Source organism: Phodopus roborovskii, unplaced genomic scaffold, assembly GCF_943737965.1.
Source record: "Phodopus roborovskii unplaced genomic scaffold, PHOROB, whole genome shotgun sequence".
NCBI lineage: Eukaryota > Metazoa > Chordata > Mammalia > Rodentia > Cricetidae > Phodopus > Phodopus roborovskii.
The window spans coordinates 17,090,667-17,109,953 of NW_026126571.1; the positions used below are offsets into that span (position 1 = coordinate 17,090,667).

Genomic DNA, 19,287 nt, shown 5'->3' on the forward strand with positions numbered 1-19,287 from the left:
ACATAGAAGTCACCATCTAACTAGAGCACAGTTTAAGTTGTTCCATTGAGTTAAATAGTTTCAGTAGAAACTAGCTGAACTTAACCAACCTGGGACAAATAGAATTTCCATCAGTCCTTAAGCCCTGTGTATAAGGAGCAAATATACTCACATTCAATATTTATCAATGCTGATGTAGACAGTGAATGCCTACATCATTCTTATTACAAATATTCTACAACCACTACAGAAAACAAAATTTATAACTGCATCTTACTACTAATTTCTTCCTGGTTTATTTTTGTTTTGTGGTGTGATACCATACAGTTCTCTCAGAAACTTCCATAGTTCTACATTGAAACAAGTTCTCTCTGGCATATGTTAAGTTAGGCCTGTCAAAACAAAGGTCAAGGGCCAGATGCTTGGATGGCTGGCTATTTAAAGCAGGGCCCCTTGAGGAATGTAATACTTGTGTGAGCTTACCATAGGCCTGCATTTAGCTTTGTAATTTGCTATCAGTTCTGTTGATTCACAACAACACAATCAAAGTCTGTGGATGTTATTTATAATGGAAAAACATATAAGACAGAGACAAGAAAGCTACAATATCACCAAAGACTGATGTATTTGACAGGATAAAAACATACATTGGTTAGGTAATGCATCATGTAAATAGAGTTAAGTATCAAAAATTGGTCTGCAAACTCAGCCTCAGAACGATGGGAGTTAAGGATTTATAAAAATATTACATAAAGCTAAACTATTTCTCCAAACAGTATTTGCAAAGAGATTTATTGAGATACAATTCGCCCTTTGAAGTGTACATCTCCATAATTTTAGTTCATACACTGGGTCATATAACCATCACTATTAACCAGTTTTAGAATATTTTAATTACTTCAAAGAGATATCCTATGCACATTAGATGTCCCTTCCCTTCTGTCTCCCCCATAGCCCTAAGGAACTGCTCATGTGTATTCTGTCTGTATAGATCTTCTAAACCTTGAATTTTTATGTTGGTAGAATTCTGTATTATGTGCTATTTTGTGGTTGACTTTTTTCATTTGTCATATTAATTCCCAGCCACATCCATTCTGTAGCTTCTTTCAATATTTTGTTCTTTTAATTTACAGATATAATTCTATGTTATGACTCTGTCATATTATATTTATCTGTTGGGGTAATTTGTACTGGTTGGCCAGTATGAATAATGCTTTTGTTATTACCCATACTCTTACATCTAATAGGCCATTTGATAGCTTAAGGTTTAACTTCTTGGGAAACAGGCAGTGTTTTCCATACCCATGGTTATTTATATTGAAGAAAGTAGGGGATTGAGGCAACTAAGAAATTGGCCAATATCACCCAAAACTGCGTATGTAAAAGTCATGGCCTCCAGGGTTCAAGTCTGAGAAGATAACAGAATAAACATTAAGTAAAGGCTTTGTCTTGATAAATTAATTATTTCAGGTATATCCTTGTAGTAGTACAAAGCTAGTCAGTGGGGAAGAGGGAAGAGAAACTGAGAGGGCAATGAAGGAGGAAATGGACAGGGCAAGAGGGGAACAGAGGAAAAGATAAGCAGAAAGCCCGATTTATATCATTGTTACGGTCTTCTAGAAATCCCAAATTTACTTGTCTTTGTTTTCTGTTTCTGTGATAAAACACTGACCAAAACCAATGTGTGTGGGGGGAAGAATAGAATATCTGGCTTATACTTTTATGTCACAGTCCATCACTGAGTAACGTTAAGGCACAAACTCAGAAAGGAACCCAAGAATAACTGCCAAAGAATGGCACCACCTACGGTGGACTGGGTCCTCTCACATCAATCATTAGTCAAGAAAACGCCCCCAAAGACAAATTGACCCCTTTTAAACTTGACTCAAAAACACATCACTATTAAACTCAACTTTTTCCTTGTTCCAAAGATCTCATATTACTATGACAATACCAAACACAATTCAACTTTTAAAAGTCCCATAAAGAAACAGGTTTTCTTGCTCTCCTCTATTCATTACCAGACTCAGTTTTCCTGATCCCTCGTGTTCTCCTCCACACTTCTCTTCTCCCCTCCTCTTTCTCCCACCTCCCTAATCCTCCCTCTATGCTCCCAATTTGTTCAGGAGCTCTTGTTCCTTTCCCCTTCTCTGGGAGTCCATGTATGTATGTCTCTCTTAGCATCTTCCTTGTTCCCTAGTTTCTCTGGAGGTATGGATTGTAGGCTGGTAGGCTGTTAATCCTTTGCTCTCTGTCTAATATCCATATTTAAGTAATTACACACCATGTTTGTCTTTCTGTGACTGGGTTACCTCACTCAGGATGGTTTCTTCTCATTCCATCCATTTGCCTGCAAATTCCAAGATTTCATTGTTTTGTTTGTTTTTTGTTTTTGTTTTTGTTTTTTTCTTGCTGAGTAGTACTCCATTATGTGGAGTTATCTGGCACTAGGAAAATATCCAGAGATCCACAAGGATGATTACAACTAAGAATCTAAGCAATAGTGGAGAGGCTACCTTAAATGCCCTTCCCTATAACGAGAATGATGACTACCTTAAATGTCATCCTAGAGCCTTCATCCAGTAGCTGATGGAAGCAGAAACAGACACCCACAGCTAAGCACTGAGTGGAGCCAAACTCCTGCAATCCAGTTGGAGAGAGGCAGGAGGACTGAGCAAATGGGTCAAGGCCATGCTGGGCCAACCCACAGAAACAGCTGCCCTGAGCAAGTGGGAGCTCACAGATGTCAGTCTGACAGCTGGAGAACCAACTTAGGAGCAAACCAGGCCCCCTAACCGTGGGGGCCTGGGAAGTCTATAGGGACTCTTGCTGTACAGTATTTATCCCCAGTGCAGGATCAGACTTCGGGAGTCCATTCCCCATAGAGGGATATTCTCCTAGCTCAGATACAAGGGGAGGGCCTAGGTCTACCCCAAATGACAGACTTTGATGATTTCTTATAGAAGGTCTCACTCTCTCTGGGGAGTGGATAGGGTATGGGATGGGTTGGGAGAGTCAGTGGGGGAATGGGAGGGAGAGGGAACTGGGATTGATATGTAAAATAAGATCATTTTTGATTTAAATAAAATAAAAAAAAAACCAAAACAACTTTTATGCTTTCTTATTCTAAGAAGAAAGAACCAGGGCACAATTGCAATCAGATAAAAGAAAAATCCAAACTCTAGAAGTGTAAAATCATATACTGTAGTGCTTGTGCGTGCGCGTGCGCGCGCGCACACACACACACACACACACACACACACACACACACACATGACATCTTATCTGGTAAGCTCAGGCCATTTCATTCCATTCCCACTGTGTCCTTGATACTTCACCCCATGCCCCTGGTCTATCAAATATGCTGAAAATGAGGCTGTACCTTTACTAACAGTCTCTCTCCTGGTTGCTTGCTCACAGTGCCAGGCTTTGCCTCTTCTTCATGAATCTTTCGTGCCTTCAAAACCAGTGCCATGTGGAGCACTCTTACATGTTATTGGTCGAGTTTTTCTGCCAGCTTGATGTGAACCTTAGCCCTCCACATAGCTTCTGTATGCTGGACCTGAGGAAATACCTTCCAGAAGACTTCACCTCAATGATACAGGTCTCATATAAATCACAGCTGATTCATTATCCTCAGCTGACCAACATCTATTATTCCAAAGAAGCACAGGTTTCACTTCCAGAGATTTTTAATTCTAATATACCACATTAATAGGCCATTATTGTTTTTGAAATATTGTCCAATTTTCCTCTGAAACTTTACAAGTCTAGACTCCTTTGTCTAAACCTCTCTCGGTATTCTTACCTTACAAACTCTCACAATAACTCATTAAGCTCTGAGCACTCGATGAACAGTTCTTGCCAAAATCTTTAAAATTCTTACACACACATACACACACACACACACACACACACACACACACACATACACACATACAAAGACACACATACACACCTCAACTAAAATGAAAATCATTGTTGGGTCCATTACAATCATACCTTACTTTTGATTCCAATTTCTGTCTCAGTTATTTCTATTACTTTAATAAAACATGAACCAACATCAGCTCAAGGAAGGGTAGGTTATTTGGCTTATTATTCCATGTCATAGTCCATCTCTGGGGGAAGCTAATCTAGGAACTAAAGGAGGAAACCTGGAAGCAGGAGCTGATGCAGAGACCATAGAGAAATACTGATAGCTGATTTGATTTTCATGATTTCCTCGGCTGGCTTTCTTATACAACCCAGGACCATCTGCCTGGGGATGTTATCTCCCACATAATAATTAACTAAGAAAATGCCCCCACAGCTTTACCCACAGGCCAATTTCTTGGAGACAATTTCTCAACTGAGTCTCCCTCTTCCCCAGTTTATGTCAAATTGTTGAAAGAAGAAAGGAAGGAAGGGAAAAAGGAAGGGAGGGAGGGAGAGAGGGAAGGAAGAGAGAGAGAGGGAGGAGAGAGAAACCAGAAAATACTCAAACAATATCTAGACTATCTTTAACTTGAGTCTTCAGTGTGCCTGCTGACTTCTGTGAGCACCCTTCTTTATTCTGTATTAATGGTAGGAATATTTCTTTTGAAACAATAAGAGATCAAAACAAGCCCACTCCTTTGTACCTTCACAGACTTCATGAACAATCTAATTACCAAATTCCAGAAAGTGACTTGGAGGTAGGACAGTTATTTCTAGAAAATAATATTTCCTTTTATGAACAAAAAACAGAAGGTATCTTCTCTAGTTCTTCTTGGCTTGGGCATGACATATGGTTTTGGAAGAGATGCAGCCATCTCATACACATGGCAACAATTCTATCCAGAGCCCAGTAACAAGAAGAGTATAGGGTTACAAAAGGTAAAGAAATTGTGCCCACAGAACAAGAGAGATCCAGAGGGTAGAAACATATCCATGGATTATCTGGCCAGCAACACTGACACCATTGCTCAATGATAAATTGCTTATGTATCTGTGTATTTGTGGATGTGCACATTGTGCATTATGTGTGTTTACATGTTATATGTGAACGTGTTTATGTGTGTAATAAATGTGTGTTTACATGGTGTGTTCGTGTGTCTGTATGTATTTCCAGCACTTCCTGTCAGTATAGCTATAATGAATATACCCAATAAAAGTCATGGCATTTAAAAGGGAGCTTTAGTATAAAATTCTAACATATTTTCAATGTTTTGTGACCCTTGCACATCACTAATGACTTTCACTTCAGAAACATGGTATCAAGAAAGTTATTGGGCTGGACATTGAATTCTCATCATGGTAAAGATAATGCATAGGTGTGAGGCAGTGTACAGGTCATTTGAATATTTCAAAATTTGGATACCTAATTAGTAAGTTGATGGTAATGATTCACTGAAAAAAATAATTTCAGAGATCTTTGGTGTTGGGCAGTTTGTGATATAGAGACATAGCAGTAGACACACATATGCCATTACATCATACAAGGCCGACACGCAACAAACAGCTGTATAACATGCACTAGTGACTTTCCTTGTATTCATGATCACAATGGCATATGGCAGGAGAGGTTGACTTGGCTTATAGGTTAGAGGATGCAGTTTCAGGTGGCTCAGAAGGCAAGGCAGTTGGGACATTTCGGCCTTGGATAATAGCAGCTTGGAGTACAGCCTAAACAAATCTTGGTGGGTTAGGAACAAATCAAAGATCAATGAAAACAGGGACAGATTGTCACCTTCAAGGCCTGCCCATAAGGACCTGTGTTCTAAAGAATCAACCCACTTTCTAAACAGTGCCACCAGCTAGAAGCCAAGCCACCCATCACCTGTCACTCTTGTTTCTTCTCTCCATATCCTTTAGGAACCAGTTTTTCAAAATTTCTGCAAACTCAGAAACATCCATGCGCTTCTGTCTATAAATGTCTTGAGTGTAAGAAAATTCAGTAATGCTTATTATTTTGTCTGATGTTTTGGTTTACCATTATTCTGAAAACTTCCTCTAATGGAATCAGCATCATACTTGGTGATTAGTTAGGGTTTCTATTGCTGTGAAGAGACACCACGATCATGGCAACTCTTATAAATTAAAACATTTAATAGGGTGGCTTGCTCACAGTTTCAGAGGTTCAGTCCATTATGGCAGGAAACATGGAGGTATGCAGGCAGACATAGTGCTAAAGAAGTAGCTGAACAGTCCTGCATCTTGCAGGCAACAGGAAGTCAACTGAGACTTTGGGAGGTATCCTGAGCATAGGAAACCTCAAAGCCTGCCCTCCCCACACACAATTATACACTTCCTCCAACAAGGTCATACCCAACTCCAACAAAGCCACACTTCCTAATAGGGTCACTCCCTATGAGCTTGTGGGGGCCAGTTACATTCAAACTGCCACACTTGGGTTTTGTTTGAGTCTAACCGCTTCATTTCTCTTGCATTTGTGTGCTGTGGAGGACAGAACCATAAGAAGTTCTGTGTCACTGAAGACACCATTCCAGCTGTATCAGCCTTGAACTCACTATGAAGCCATGACTGGCATCAAATTCCTGGTTCTCCTGCCTTTACTTCCTACTTAATGGGATTGCAGGCCTGTACTACCCTGCCCAGCTGTGGAATCTACTCTCCAGGGATTTGGTCAATTGTGTTCTTTGTTGGTATTTCAAATATAATGGATCTTAACCAATAGTTGACAGACAGATGTGTTAACCACTGGATGGTGGTGGTGCAAGCTTTTGATCCCAACCGCAGGCAGATCTCAGTGAGTTTGAGGCCAGCCTGGTCTACAAAGTAAGTTTCAGGACAGCCAGGACTGTTACACAGAGAAACCCTGCCACGATAAACCAAAGAAAGAGTTACCTCAATGTCCAACTTATCTTTTGTTTCCTGTCCTAACTTCTGCATGGCATTGGAAGTATGTTTTGCCAGTACTCATTTGTTGACATCATTTCTCTGTTTTCTCATGAAAACCCATTCCTTAAATTGAAGGAATTTCCAACCCATTTGAAACATCAGCACAAGAAAGGATAAGCGAAACATAACAGAAGCTTGGAACTTGCTCTGTGCAATGGGAAAGCAGAATAAAGACTCTCTATAATTCTGACCTTAGGGATCTGTGAAGGTGTCTTCCTTTATATTGCAGGTGAGATTTTACCTATACATTAACTGGGTGTGTATATTATTGAAATAATTATGGGAAGAGATTTGTGTAGACGAAATGAATATGTAACCTATTTATCAATCAAAATAGAGAATCACCCAAATTATGCCCCTTACTCCATATCTTCCTTCTGTTGAACACACATTAGGCTTTGAGAACTGTCCCTAATATGGTCTGCTGTCCTATCCATCTCGACAGTCTAGACCTCTAGGACACTGAACTGCCACTTCCGCCTGAATAAAGCCATCTTGCTCTGTTTACAAATCAGTATGAGCCCTTACTTTCAAGTCTTTGGTTAAGAGGCTAGGAAGCTGGAAAGACCAAACCACACTCTAGCCACTCTTGTAAGAAAGCTATTGCAGACGTGATCTGGGGCCACTACAACCTTTTCACCCCCTCCCTCTTTCAACCAAAGAGAGACTTGAGAATTACTTTCCACTTCTTTGCTCAAGAGCTAAGATATAACTTCTGAAAATCCGCCTTAATCCACCTACAGGAAGTAGCTAAAACCAACATTAAAGAAACATATTTAAATTCCCTTGGCCTAATGACTGAGACTGTTCAGCCTGACCTGGGATTCTATCCCAGACTAAGATCCTTGGGCTGGGGCTATAGTCCCCATCCCAACAGGAGCCCTGAGTAAGCCCTGAATACCAGCTGAAAGACCGCTTCTTTGAGGGCTTGGAACCTCAGCTGGGCTGCTTATTACCCCGATCTCGAGCAAAGTTTCAAAACATGATGCACAAGAAGGGGCAACACCCCCTTAATAAGTAGTTGTGAGAACTATAGCTGCACATTTTGCAAACGATAATAGTCCTTGTGGTGTTATTTAACACCATCTACAGCAGCCCACTAAACTGCACACTACCTTTTTGGTGTTGCCCCAGCGGATCAGAGGGGTTGTGTCCAAAGACATCCCGACTCTTGGAGGGAGGCATGAGAGGGAGGCACCCGTACATTTTGCAATGACAATTCCAACTACTTAAGCTACTGTCCATTTTACAATGCTTGCTTTCAAATCACTGCCTGTGACTTTATACGGAGCCACCTAATCCCCTATACCCAAACAGTGGGTATAGTGAACTGCTGGGGGTGGGGGGTGGGGTAAGGACCAGACTTCCTGTTGAGTGGGAGCTTTGGGTCCCCAGCCCTCTTCCTTAATCTCCTTCTTAACTTTCCATCTGTCACTTTTCCCCCTACAGCAGAAGAGCAGCCAGCCAGACGTCTGAGCTCCCCCGGGGCTCTAGGCTTCCAGCGCTAGGGCCTAGAGGGCCAGCTGGGGCGGAGCTCGGCTCACAGGGAGGTTGTAGAGCAGCAGCCCAGACTCGGAGGCTGGGGCCTGGCCACGGGGGCGCGCAGGGCTGCCGCAGATCTGCCAGCACGTGAACTCCACCTCCAGGCTGGCTTGGCGCCCAGCGGTCGGGCTGCCGGTCTCCGCCCAGCTCCAGCGCCGCTTCAGCTCTTGGCATAGTAATCTCAGTTCCTGATCGCGCAGAGCTGGCTCCAGGCTGCAGCGGACCGAGACATGCCCACCAGCATCGGTGTGGCCGAGCCAGGGCTGGGAAGACACGTGCGACTGGAAGCCTAGCGCTGCGCAGGCAACGGCCCAGCCAGCGACAGCCTGCCAGAGCAGGTAAGCAACCCGCGGCCGGAAAGGAGCCGCCCCCGCGGCCACCTGGCCCAGTGGCCAGCCTTGGGACAGGAGCTGGCCTTGCGCCTTGTGCTGGTGAAGGAGGAAATGGGTCCCACATTTTGTTCTTGGGTTCTTTTGCCTGTTGCTCACGTCCCCAGCCCACCCTGCAGGTGATGCATTTCTCTGCAAGGTTATTGCTTCCTTAAGCTCTGACCCAAAGGTAAAAGAGAGAAGCGGCTTGCTGCTTCTGACCTGGGAATCCTAATCAGTAAGACATGCACAGAGAGAATATGCCAAGAGGGGCGTGTGTGTCTGTGTGTGCTTAGCATTTTCATTATCTTCCTATGATTATTTCCTGTAAGGTCAAAAACCTACATTCGTGTATGTATATGTATTTATTAATACATTTGCAAGTGTATTTATTCTTGAAGTAGGAAGGGAGAGAAGAGGAAGATCGGAAAGAGGCTGATAAAGGGAAATCATTGTTGAGCATGTTCGGTGTCTAGAGGTGAACTTTGGAACCACAGCAAATCAAGGTAGCGACCAAAGGTGATAAACCCTTCTCTGGGTAGATTATAGCAAAGGTCTGAGATGTTCATTCAGTACACAGCAAATCTTCTTGCTTCCCAGACAGATGGAAAAGACAGGTGTAGGCAAGACCTTAAAGAGTGGACAGAAGGGGAGAGAGGAGAGGCTTGGTGCTGGAAAATAAATTGGGGTGGAGGGAATGCAGATCAGTCTTCAAGGGCTTCTGAAAGGTTGCCAGGAGAGGTCACTGGTTGCGTGCAGGCAGTTCAAGGTTAGCATGATATGAGAGCAGCTGAGGAGGAGGGAGTAACCCCTGGAGTTGGTGGGGAGAAAGGAAGGTTTAGGTAGCCACCCATCTAGCAGCCACCTTTTCTAAAGGTGTCTTCTTCCTTCCGTTTCCACAACACATTTGGTCAAGATCCATACATAGGTCCATGCTCTCATTTTATTTTTTCATGGAATCTGGGTCATGGCATGACTGGAAGAAACTAAGTGTTTACAACACACCAGAAAGATTTGGAGAGAGAGAGTGATTAACGCTTTGCTTCATGAAATATTTACACAGCTCTTGCGTGGGCTTTTGTTTGCTCACATTGGGTGCATCTGCATATTTTACCTTGCTGATGTTTCGAGCATACTCCTCCTGAAAGAGCCTATTTTCCAGTTATAAACTATTCTTTCCTTCCCACTGTACCAAGTGGCCTGTACCAAGTAACAGTTATGGGAATAAAGATACATGAGTCAGAGTACAGAGAAGAAAATCATCTCTGTCACTCACCTCAAATGGCCAGAGTTTATGTAGAGAATGTTCATTGATGAAAACTAAGGAAGAATTTGTTTGTTTGTTTCCCCAAGTTTGTGGTGTGTGTGTGTTTAATGGGTTGGGGGGGGGGGGAATGAATTGATCATAAACAAGAAAGCCATGTAGTAACCACCACTATCACCAGTCTAGACGTTCTATGACTAAAACAGAGCCAGGAACTCAAGGAGACACATGTATCCTGCTGTGGTGTGGGGATGAAGGACTAGCTAAATCAGGTCAACCTCAGCGGTGAGGAAGTGTATACTTCCAGCAGGGTGTACTGAAGTTCAAGTGCCTCTAAGACTTTCCCAGCACAATTATTAGTTCTTCCAAAATTTTTCTTGATTTTGCCTGAAATGTGGTTTAAAAGATGCATTTAGATACAACTGTCCTTCACTGTTGGAGTTCTGTCACAAAATCTGCCGCTTACAGGGAAGCCATTAAATGTCAGTCACAGACGCACAAAATGATAGACAAGGAGGGCACAATTTTCATCACACCTTGCACTGGGGCTCTCCGTGATGGCTGCTTCTGCCCTTCCTGCACTGGCTCCTTCATTCAGCAGCCAGTCACTTGCTCATTCATGCAGTCCACATGTGTTTTCTTGAACAAGGCATGACATTCGAATGTGAACTACAAGAATAAATAAAACACAGTCTTAGCTTATAGCACTTAATGAAGGGAAGGATGACAACCGCTAAGGTACTGTGAGAAGGAGCTTCAGTGGCCAGGCTAAGGAGGCCAGGCTGAGGGAGTGAGGGGCACAGGGCAGGTTTTCCAGGAACCAGAGTGGTAAGAGCTGCTGTCCTGGTCAAGGGAAGAAGGAAGGGTCTTCAGAAAGCAGAGGCCTGAGAAACCAATCCTGTGAGCCCATAGCTAGAAGATGGGAAGAGAGAAGGAAGCCATCTATCACCAAACTCAGCCCAGAAGGGCTTCTACCTCATCCTTCAGAGAGCCCTTCTATTTGGAGACAATGGATCCATTCATAGGGAGGCTGTTCTAGACTGTGCTTACCCACATCTATATCTTCCCAAGATCTACAAATCATAATTAGCTTAATTTGCAATTGTTTGCTCAGAGGAGAGAAAGGCGTTGGAGTAAGTCGGGACTTTGTGGACCTCAGCTGCTTCATCCCCAGGGTCTATCCCCACTTTGTATGTCATAAAAGTAGATAAGGGGGAGAGATTGAGTTTATAGACATGAATTTTAGAAATGCAGGAAATCTTCCCTGTTTTGTTATTAACTTGTATTTATTTACTTCCTTTCTCATCTGTTTTGAGACATGGTATTGCTCTGTAGCAAAGACTGCCATTAAGCCCACAATCCCCCTGCCTCAGCCTCTCAAGTATGATGAAAATAGGCATGTACTTCCACACCCAGCTTGAAAATCTTATTTTTATGATAACAGAATTCAAGGAGAAAGGATGGATACTAGTGACTACGGGAAGCATTTAAATATCTCAAATGAGTTGAGTCAAATGCAATCCACAGATAACAATTAATTCAGTACAATGGATCAAAGAAATCCCAAAAGACACATAGAAGTTTTAGTGGATTTTTTTTTTTAAGTAAGAGAAATAGTTATATCAACACCACAGTGATCATCAGTAAGTGACCTTCTAGACCTGGACTTCTCAAACCCCAGCATAAAATGACCATGGAATCCGTTTAGTGAACGTGATCAGCATTTTTATTGTTGAATATACCAAGGAGCAAGGTCACATATAAAGGTGGATGCAGCAATTTTAAGTGGTATATGTAAGGAGTATGGTTTTTCCTCCCGCCGCTGGTCTTGTCCCACAATTAACACACTGAGACTCTGTTTTTGATATAATGCTGTTGGCCAGTTACTTGTTTCTTATCAGCTAGCTCTATCTTAAGTTTAACCCATTTCTGTTAAATATAAGTACTTCCACGTGCTCTAATCTTACTGGGGAATGGGGCAGGCATCTCATCTCCCCAGTCTTTCTATCTTAACTCCTCCTTACTACTTCCTCTTTCCTCCTTGTCTCCTAGTCCCTCCTATCTTCCTTTCCTATTGGCCAACAGTGCTTTATTCATTAACCAGTATAAGAAACATATTTACAGAATGACATCTCCCATCATCTCCTCTTTTCTGTCAAAATAAAAAGAAGGGTTTTAACCTTAACATAGCAAAATATATAACACAACAGTTAGCAAGTAAGAATCACAGTTAACAATATTTAGTCCATTAACATTTAGCAAGATTTAAGAAAATATTACATCATCTATTTTGTAAATGTTTGTATGGAGGTATGGAATGAACCATGATGTAATCACGTGCCTCCTGCTCCCCACGTCCTGCATCTGCTGGGGACTACGGCTTTAGGTTTCCAGTTTGCAAGGTGGAGCAGTTGAACTAAGATCCCCATCTAGGCTTTTATGCACTCACCTTAGCAGCAGAGCTGCAACCCTGGGAAGGTAACCCCCACCTGGGAACTGACCATATGTGTGAACAGAAATTCAGAGGACACAGCCCTCAGTACAGAATTTATCTGAAAAGCTTCAACCAGAAGTTGGAGCTAGAGTCAATTTGTGAATGACGGTTGGATACAAGTGGGTAATGAGAAAAGGGTAGTATGTAGACATATAGAAAATAGATATTTACTACAGATTCATTCAACATATGAATGAATCACCTCCCAGTGCCCATTTCTCACGGTTTACTCTCCACCCCCATGCCACTCTACCTGGTAGCGGCAGCCCTCACTAATGTAGCAAACTCTGGATTACCGCACACCGCTATCAATGACAGCCTTCAAGTTGTACCCAGGTCTTCTACTATATGTCATTTTCCCTACACATTCCCATTCCTCCCTATCTCCGTACAGCTGCTATCTTATTCTCTATTGATGAACATATAGCTTATTTTATAGCTAAAATTTATTTTCTTAATACTTCTTCTTTAGAGAAAATCTAGCTACAATGGTCATGCCATTATGAATATGTCCTTATGTGCCGTTGTTTTTCTGTTTCAATCGTTTCCTGGTTGGACCTAGATTTGGCTGAATATGATAATTGAACTACTGACTATTGACAAGATGTACCAAAGTGTAGCATGACTCATTTCTCAGAACACAGGTACAATCACTGGAACAGAGCAGGCAGGGGGTACCCATGTGATTGTCAAGTTCAAAAAGCAAGCACCCATCATGAGCAGAATCTCAGGCTGGGCACCATCACTAAGCAGCCACAACCCCAAAAGGAAGCATACCATCAGCCATACTTTCTTTCCTTTTGTTGTTTTGTGTTATGACTATCATCTTAGTTTAATGTTTAAATAGGTTTGTGTGAAGTTCTTGGGTTAGCAAGATGGCTCAGTGGATAAAGACACTTGCCACTGAGCCTAATGACCTGCTCTATTTCCACATACTAGAAGGAGCCATCAGGGAGTGAATCCCCTGCCTCAGGCACATATATACTCAAGGAAGGAAGGGGGGGTTAGAGAGGGAGGGAGGGAGGGAGGGAGGGAGGGAGGAAAGGAAGGAAAAAAGGATCATAAAAATTCATTTTTAGGCAGGTGGTAGCAGTGCACGCATTTAAGCCCAATACTCGGGAGGCAGAGGAGGCAAGCAGATCTCTGTGAATTCGAGGCCAGCCTGTTCTACAGAGCAAGTTCCAGGACAGGCTCCAAAGCTACACAGAAAAACCCTGCCATGAAAAACAGCAAATAAATAAGTAAATATTTTAAAAAAGACAATTACCACAGTGTATGTTCTGCTGTGAGTGGCCTAAGGGTTATTGTAAGAAGAAAAAAAATCATAGGAGAAACTTTTTTGTGTCTCTGAAAACTCTGACTTTCTCACATCTCTTGCCATCTCTGCTCTGAAATAAAACCACCTCGTGCTATTGACCCCTTCTGAATGGAGCTGTGACTTTACCCAGAACAAGAGGTCACACAGATTCACAAGCCTGAATTCGTTGATTTGGTGTCAAAATATGAGTGTTTTCCAACCCCGTCCTCCTCTCTCTCCTATAGTATTAGAATTTCATTCAGGATTGGGACCTTATGATTAGAGGCTGCATTTGAATGGTAAATATGTTCTTAATTCCGTGGGGAAAATGTCTCCATAATCTTACAGCTTAAATGACTTAGTGGGTTGAATGTAATGAGAAAATCACTCACAACGTTTCACCTGGGCATGCGTTGGAGTTAGCAACATAGTGGCAGCACTCCAAATAATCAAGCTTGTAATTAGATGTTTTGTTTTGAAACCAGCCATAACTTAATACCAGATCTTTAATGGCAGCTAATGATAACTGAGCCTCGGCCAAAGGGCTAAATGAAATGACCTATTGGTTCCTAATCCCAAATCCAGAGGTAGAGTTTAGAAATCTGTACTTTTTTTTAAAGGCTCCCAAAAGATTCTGATACGCATACCTAGGACCGTTATACAGTTATAGCAGAGTCCCTGGGAGTCTGTACTATATTAGGTTAGAGTCCACATGTGGGGCCAGTTGTGGTGGTGATGGTGTGTGTTGTCAGAGACCCCTCCTTGGAGGCATGAGAAGAGCCTAACTATGTAGTCTTTCATCCCAAATTGAGGGTGAAATATACCTTTCTAAATCAAAAGCTAAAATGGAAGATAAGCAACAACGACAAAAATCTTAGTATTTTATTCAGTGTCTCTCTCTCTACAGAGCCACTGTTCATCATGGAAATCTGGAAGCCATGCCCACCCAGTTTTGCAGCATGGAGAATTTGTGTAGAGAGCTCAGTAAGGGCAGTATATGGGCAGAGTTGGTTACACTTCAGACTCTCTCTGTCCTCAGACCCTCTGTGTTAGTAAAATTGTGGAGCCCAGCAGATTCCATTTGGAATGTTTAATTCCTGGAAGTTTGCTATAGTTAGAATTCACAGTCTTGATACTTTCAGAACCAAGAAATCCATTCAAAGGAAAGTAGCAGCCAGGTCACTGGCATCTCTAGGACATCCATAGTGCTGCTAATAAGTGGTAGCTATCGCAGATCAAGCCTCCTTCAAAACTTGCATTTACATCTAGCAATTTGCTAAAGAAAAGGAAAGATTCGGAAAAGATATTTTAAACATGAATTACGAACAAACCGTCAAAGTGGGAGATTTAGTTTGTGAAGAATAAGATGTTGATAGATTCTTGATTATTTTTCAGGGCTATTGATTATAAATAGCTTAAATGTTAAGTATACATATCAAGTCCATGGGAAGTTCTTTATAATATATGCAAATTTGCTTAAATGTAACCCTTCAGGGAGTAGAGTGCACATGCTAACTCCATTTTCTGAGTAATCAGAGCATCTTCATTTCAGCACTCAGGGACCGTTGTTTCTGAAGTGTAATCTGCTTTGCCCATCCACTCCCCTTAGTGAGTACACTATACAAATTCTCCACCTTGCAGCATTTGGCATTGCTTCCAGATTTTCATTCTGAACATCTCTGCAGGACAGAGATACTGCATAAAATTGAAACTGTTTGTTTTTCACATCCTATGTTAGCCTGTGTGTGTGATAGAATGTGCTTTCCCATGATAAGGTTTTGTAAATTGTTCAAAAACATAACCGCCATTCATTGTAGTACCACTTTGTTCAAATTCGGTCTTTGTCGCTGCTATATGGCATTTAGAAATAAATGCTCATTTCTTCTCAGGCAGTTTCTCAATGCACTCGATCATAGTTTGAAGCGCTCTATTTCCACAAACTCCTTGATTCTTGAGCACTGCGTATGAAATTGTTGAATTTATAGCATGAATGTTTTGATATATGCTTAGCTTATCATTATTTAAGAATGCCCTTAAAAAACCTCTTCTATAAATTACTTCTTTTTAAAAATAAAAACCAAAATGAAGGAAATAGATTTAAAGTGGAGGTTGGTTTTATTTTCATTCTGAATGCCTTGAGAGAGCAGAAACCTGTGAGTTAGTGGGTAGAGGCTGAGCTCTGAGTAGGGGTTGAAAGAGCTTTGCAATCCCCACCACTTTGGCATGATTTCTTGCCTTTCCGTTGATTCTCGGAACAGATGAAAGCATCTCAGAGATCTTCACTGCATGGGCCTCAGGATTGTGACACAGGTGCCAGCTTAGAAACTGAAACCTATCAGTCTTCAGGCCAGCAAAAATATCTTAGCCTGCAGGTATTTGCTTTTCGTTAAGTCAACATTCAAAAATGAGATCTATTATAAAAACTGGCTCGCCTCCTCTGGGTTGGCACAAAGTAGCTACATGTGCTACCTACAGTAACTTTCTTACAGTCTCCATGTCCCCCTGCTGTCCCACGACCTTGAGGTTTCCTGTAAGTCTCTTGTACTCAAACCTTCCATTTTATTCTGAAATACACTTAGGACTCATAGGCATGGAACTCTGCGCTAGGTGTTCCAAAGGTAGCACAGGACTCTAAAATTCCATGTCTCAGCTAACTCCCATAAGATGGTATGTTCAAAAAGTTTCCATCTTCAAAATACATAAATTATATAAAAGCTTAATGAGTGCAAATTGAGTTGACCTAGTCTGTCAGTATGAATAGAGGCGTTTCATTGTTTCGTTTGGTTAGTCACTTGCTTGATTTTATGTGTCTTGAAATTGAAATCATTATCAGTTTTTACAATAGTTTATTTTTTCTTCCTCTGAAAGAGTCATGGCTAAGATTTTTATCTTGAATTGCTTTACATAATTTTAAATGTGTGGTATGTTTACATACATCATATGCTTATATGCCATATTTGCATAGCCTTCTGAAAGCCCAGAGCAAATCCAGATGTAGGGGTACTTGAGTTAACCTTTCAAGAGTAGCATGTATGTACATCTTGGTTCCTGGCTGGGTCTTATGAGCTGAGATATGTTCTCTGAAATGACAGTTGGCTGTGCATACATCCCTTCTCCGAAGCTAATCAATCACTAACACAGTTGCCACTGGCATGCAGAATCATGCCGTTGATATGGATAGAGCTGGGGTGACTTTGTTAGCATTAATGAATTTGTGTTGCAAATAAAGACAGATGCCCTTTTGCTTATTTTGTTTATTTTATTTTTTGTGTGTGTGTGGTTTTTTTTGTGTGTGTGTGTGTGTGTTTTTTTTTTTTTTGTTTTTGTTTTTGTTTTTGTTTTTAAAGATAAGATTCCTTGCATCCCAGGCTGATCTCTAACTGGCTGTTTAATTGGCAATGACCTTGAACTTTTGATTCTCCTACCCCTACATCTAGAAACCTGATGCATGTGCTACTCTGATCAGTTCTTCTGTGGTGATGGGAATGAATGCATTCCAGGACTTTGCTCTCCTCTGGCCCTCTGCTGACTAAAATGCACCCCTGTGCATGCTAATCTCAGGCCAGTGTTTTAGTAGCTAGAGCTGCCTCTGTAGCTCTGAAGCCTCTCATCCTTTAGCAACTTTCATTCCGTGTGAGCACTTCACAATCTGCCCCCACGTTAAGACCTCCTACCTTACTTCTAAAATCATCCCCTCATCTAATTATTAATCCTAAAAGTGCCAGTGCTCTGGCAGCTTCATAGCAAGAAGACGTTGCTGAGAATAGTGTCGTGTGAAGGGGAGAGAGGACACAGTGCTACACCTACTCCGGGCTCTCTGGAGAAGTAGCATTTCCTTGTGCCCGAAGAAGTGGCTAACTGTAGGTGCCATGCCCTCTGAGATGTACTGATAGCATGTTGGCTCATGATCAATAAAATTCTTCAGAGAAGTTTGTTTTTGGCTTAGTTAAAAGTAATATAAGTTTAATATTTTTGTTAAGAAACTGATGTCTAGATTTCCTACTGATTATTATTTGAAAGTGAGTAATGGCTGAATAAACGCCTACCCCTGTGGGTTTTGTGACTTCTGAGCGGAGGGCTCCCAGAGATAATAAAGTAAGCCAGGATGGACTAGGGATATGTCAGCTACTTCAGCTTTATAAAGAAAGGCATTGCTGGATTTATTCTGGAGAAGGCTTTTAAAAATGTAGCTGGGGAAAGCCCTACTTGGAGGAAGTGTACTTCATTGCTCATTAGTCAAAGCATGCTGAGCCTGTGCTATGTGCTAGGGACCCAGAGTTGAAGGAAATAGTCTATGCATTTAAATAATCCCCCAGGCTCCTGGACTACTGCTATCAGTAACTGTGATTCACCAGAATTGCAATGGGCCATTTTCCAGGCCAGTATCTCAGGAATTCCCCTAGTAGCCTGACAACGAGCATCCCCCATCTGTCACCTGCCTCTCTTCCTTCATGTAGGCACCAGCATTCAAACCTAGGTTCTGTGCATCTTCCTAGTTTCACTACATGCTTGCTTTACTCATGTTCTTTTCTTCTCTGGTAGGGCCACCCGAAAACCAGAAGCAATGCTCAATCCAGGCTTAAAATGCTTCAGAAAATTAAGCTTCAGACACGTGTGTCTCCAACTGTGTGTTATTTTGTAACTGTCAACAGCAAGAAACAGGGCAAAGGGAAAGCAAGGAAGCAGACAGAAGAAACCTTTCCAGTGTCTGTTGGTGGCTAGTGTTAGCACAGGGCATCACTCCAGTGTGATATGTCACAACCTCAGTGAAACTTAAAGAAAATTGCTACAAATAAGATAAGCAAGAGTGACATTAATACAGGAATTGTTATATTATCAAGATAAGATAGTATAACAGGTGTTAGAAAAGCTTTGTTATTCTGATAAACCATTGCTAGAATTGCAGGTGATACTCCAGTAAATCTTGAGGGTTTAGTGATCATTGGTTTGGAGAGTTGCTTTAGACTTGCGGACAACCGTTACCTTAGAGTTGCATTGTTAGGGCTCACATTCCAGAATGCTGGAAATATCCAGGTGTTTCCTTAGCTGCTCATTTAAATGCCTCAGACCCTGTTGTATTCCCCCCACCCCTCACCCCCCTGCTGTTGCAACTCTGTGATGCCCATCACTGTCCTATGGCTCCCCTCTCTCCAGGCCACAAACCTGGTAACTGAAGGAATAATGAACACCTCTGGCCTCTGTAATTTTCCTAGGGCGAGTGCTTCCATTCCTGTTTCTAATGCAAACTGAGAAGGAGGTGTCTTTGCCTTATCACCCAAAAGGCAAGAGAGGAGGCTAAAGGACAGGGTGCCACTTCTGTAGCGAAAGAGCAACCATATATGTGGGTGGACCTTGCAGGCACTCAGCAATGTTGGCTCCAAGCAGTAGGAGACTCTGCATTACATTTTATCCATCTCCTTTTTAAAAATGTAGATGACATGGATTTCAGCTCACACACCTC

At 41.9% G+C, this 19,287-nt stretch overlaps 1 protein-coding gene across 1 annotated transcript in view; it reads left to right on the forward strand.

Annotated features, from left to right (window-relative positions):
- The first annotated feature begins 8,434 nt into the window (after positions 1-8,434).
- Positions 8,435-19,287, forward strand: part of Gprin3 (GPRIN family member 3) — a 59,051-nt gene continuing 48,198 nt past the window's right edge. Inside the window, exon 1 of the mRNA XM_051203081.1 lies at positions 8,435-8,741. The gene's annotated coding sequence lies outside the window, so the exon portion shown is untranslated. The remainder of the gene's footprint in view (positions 8,742-19,287) is intronic.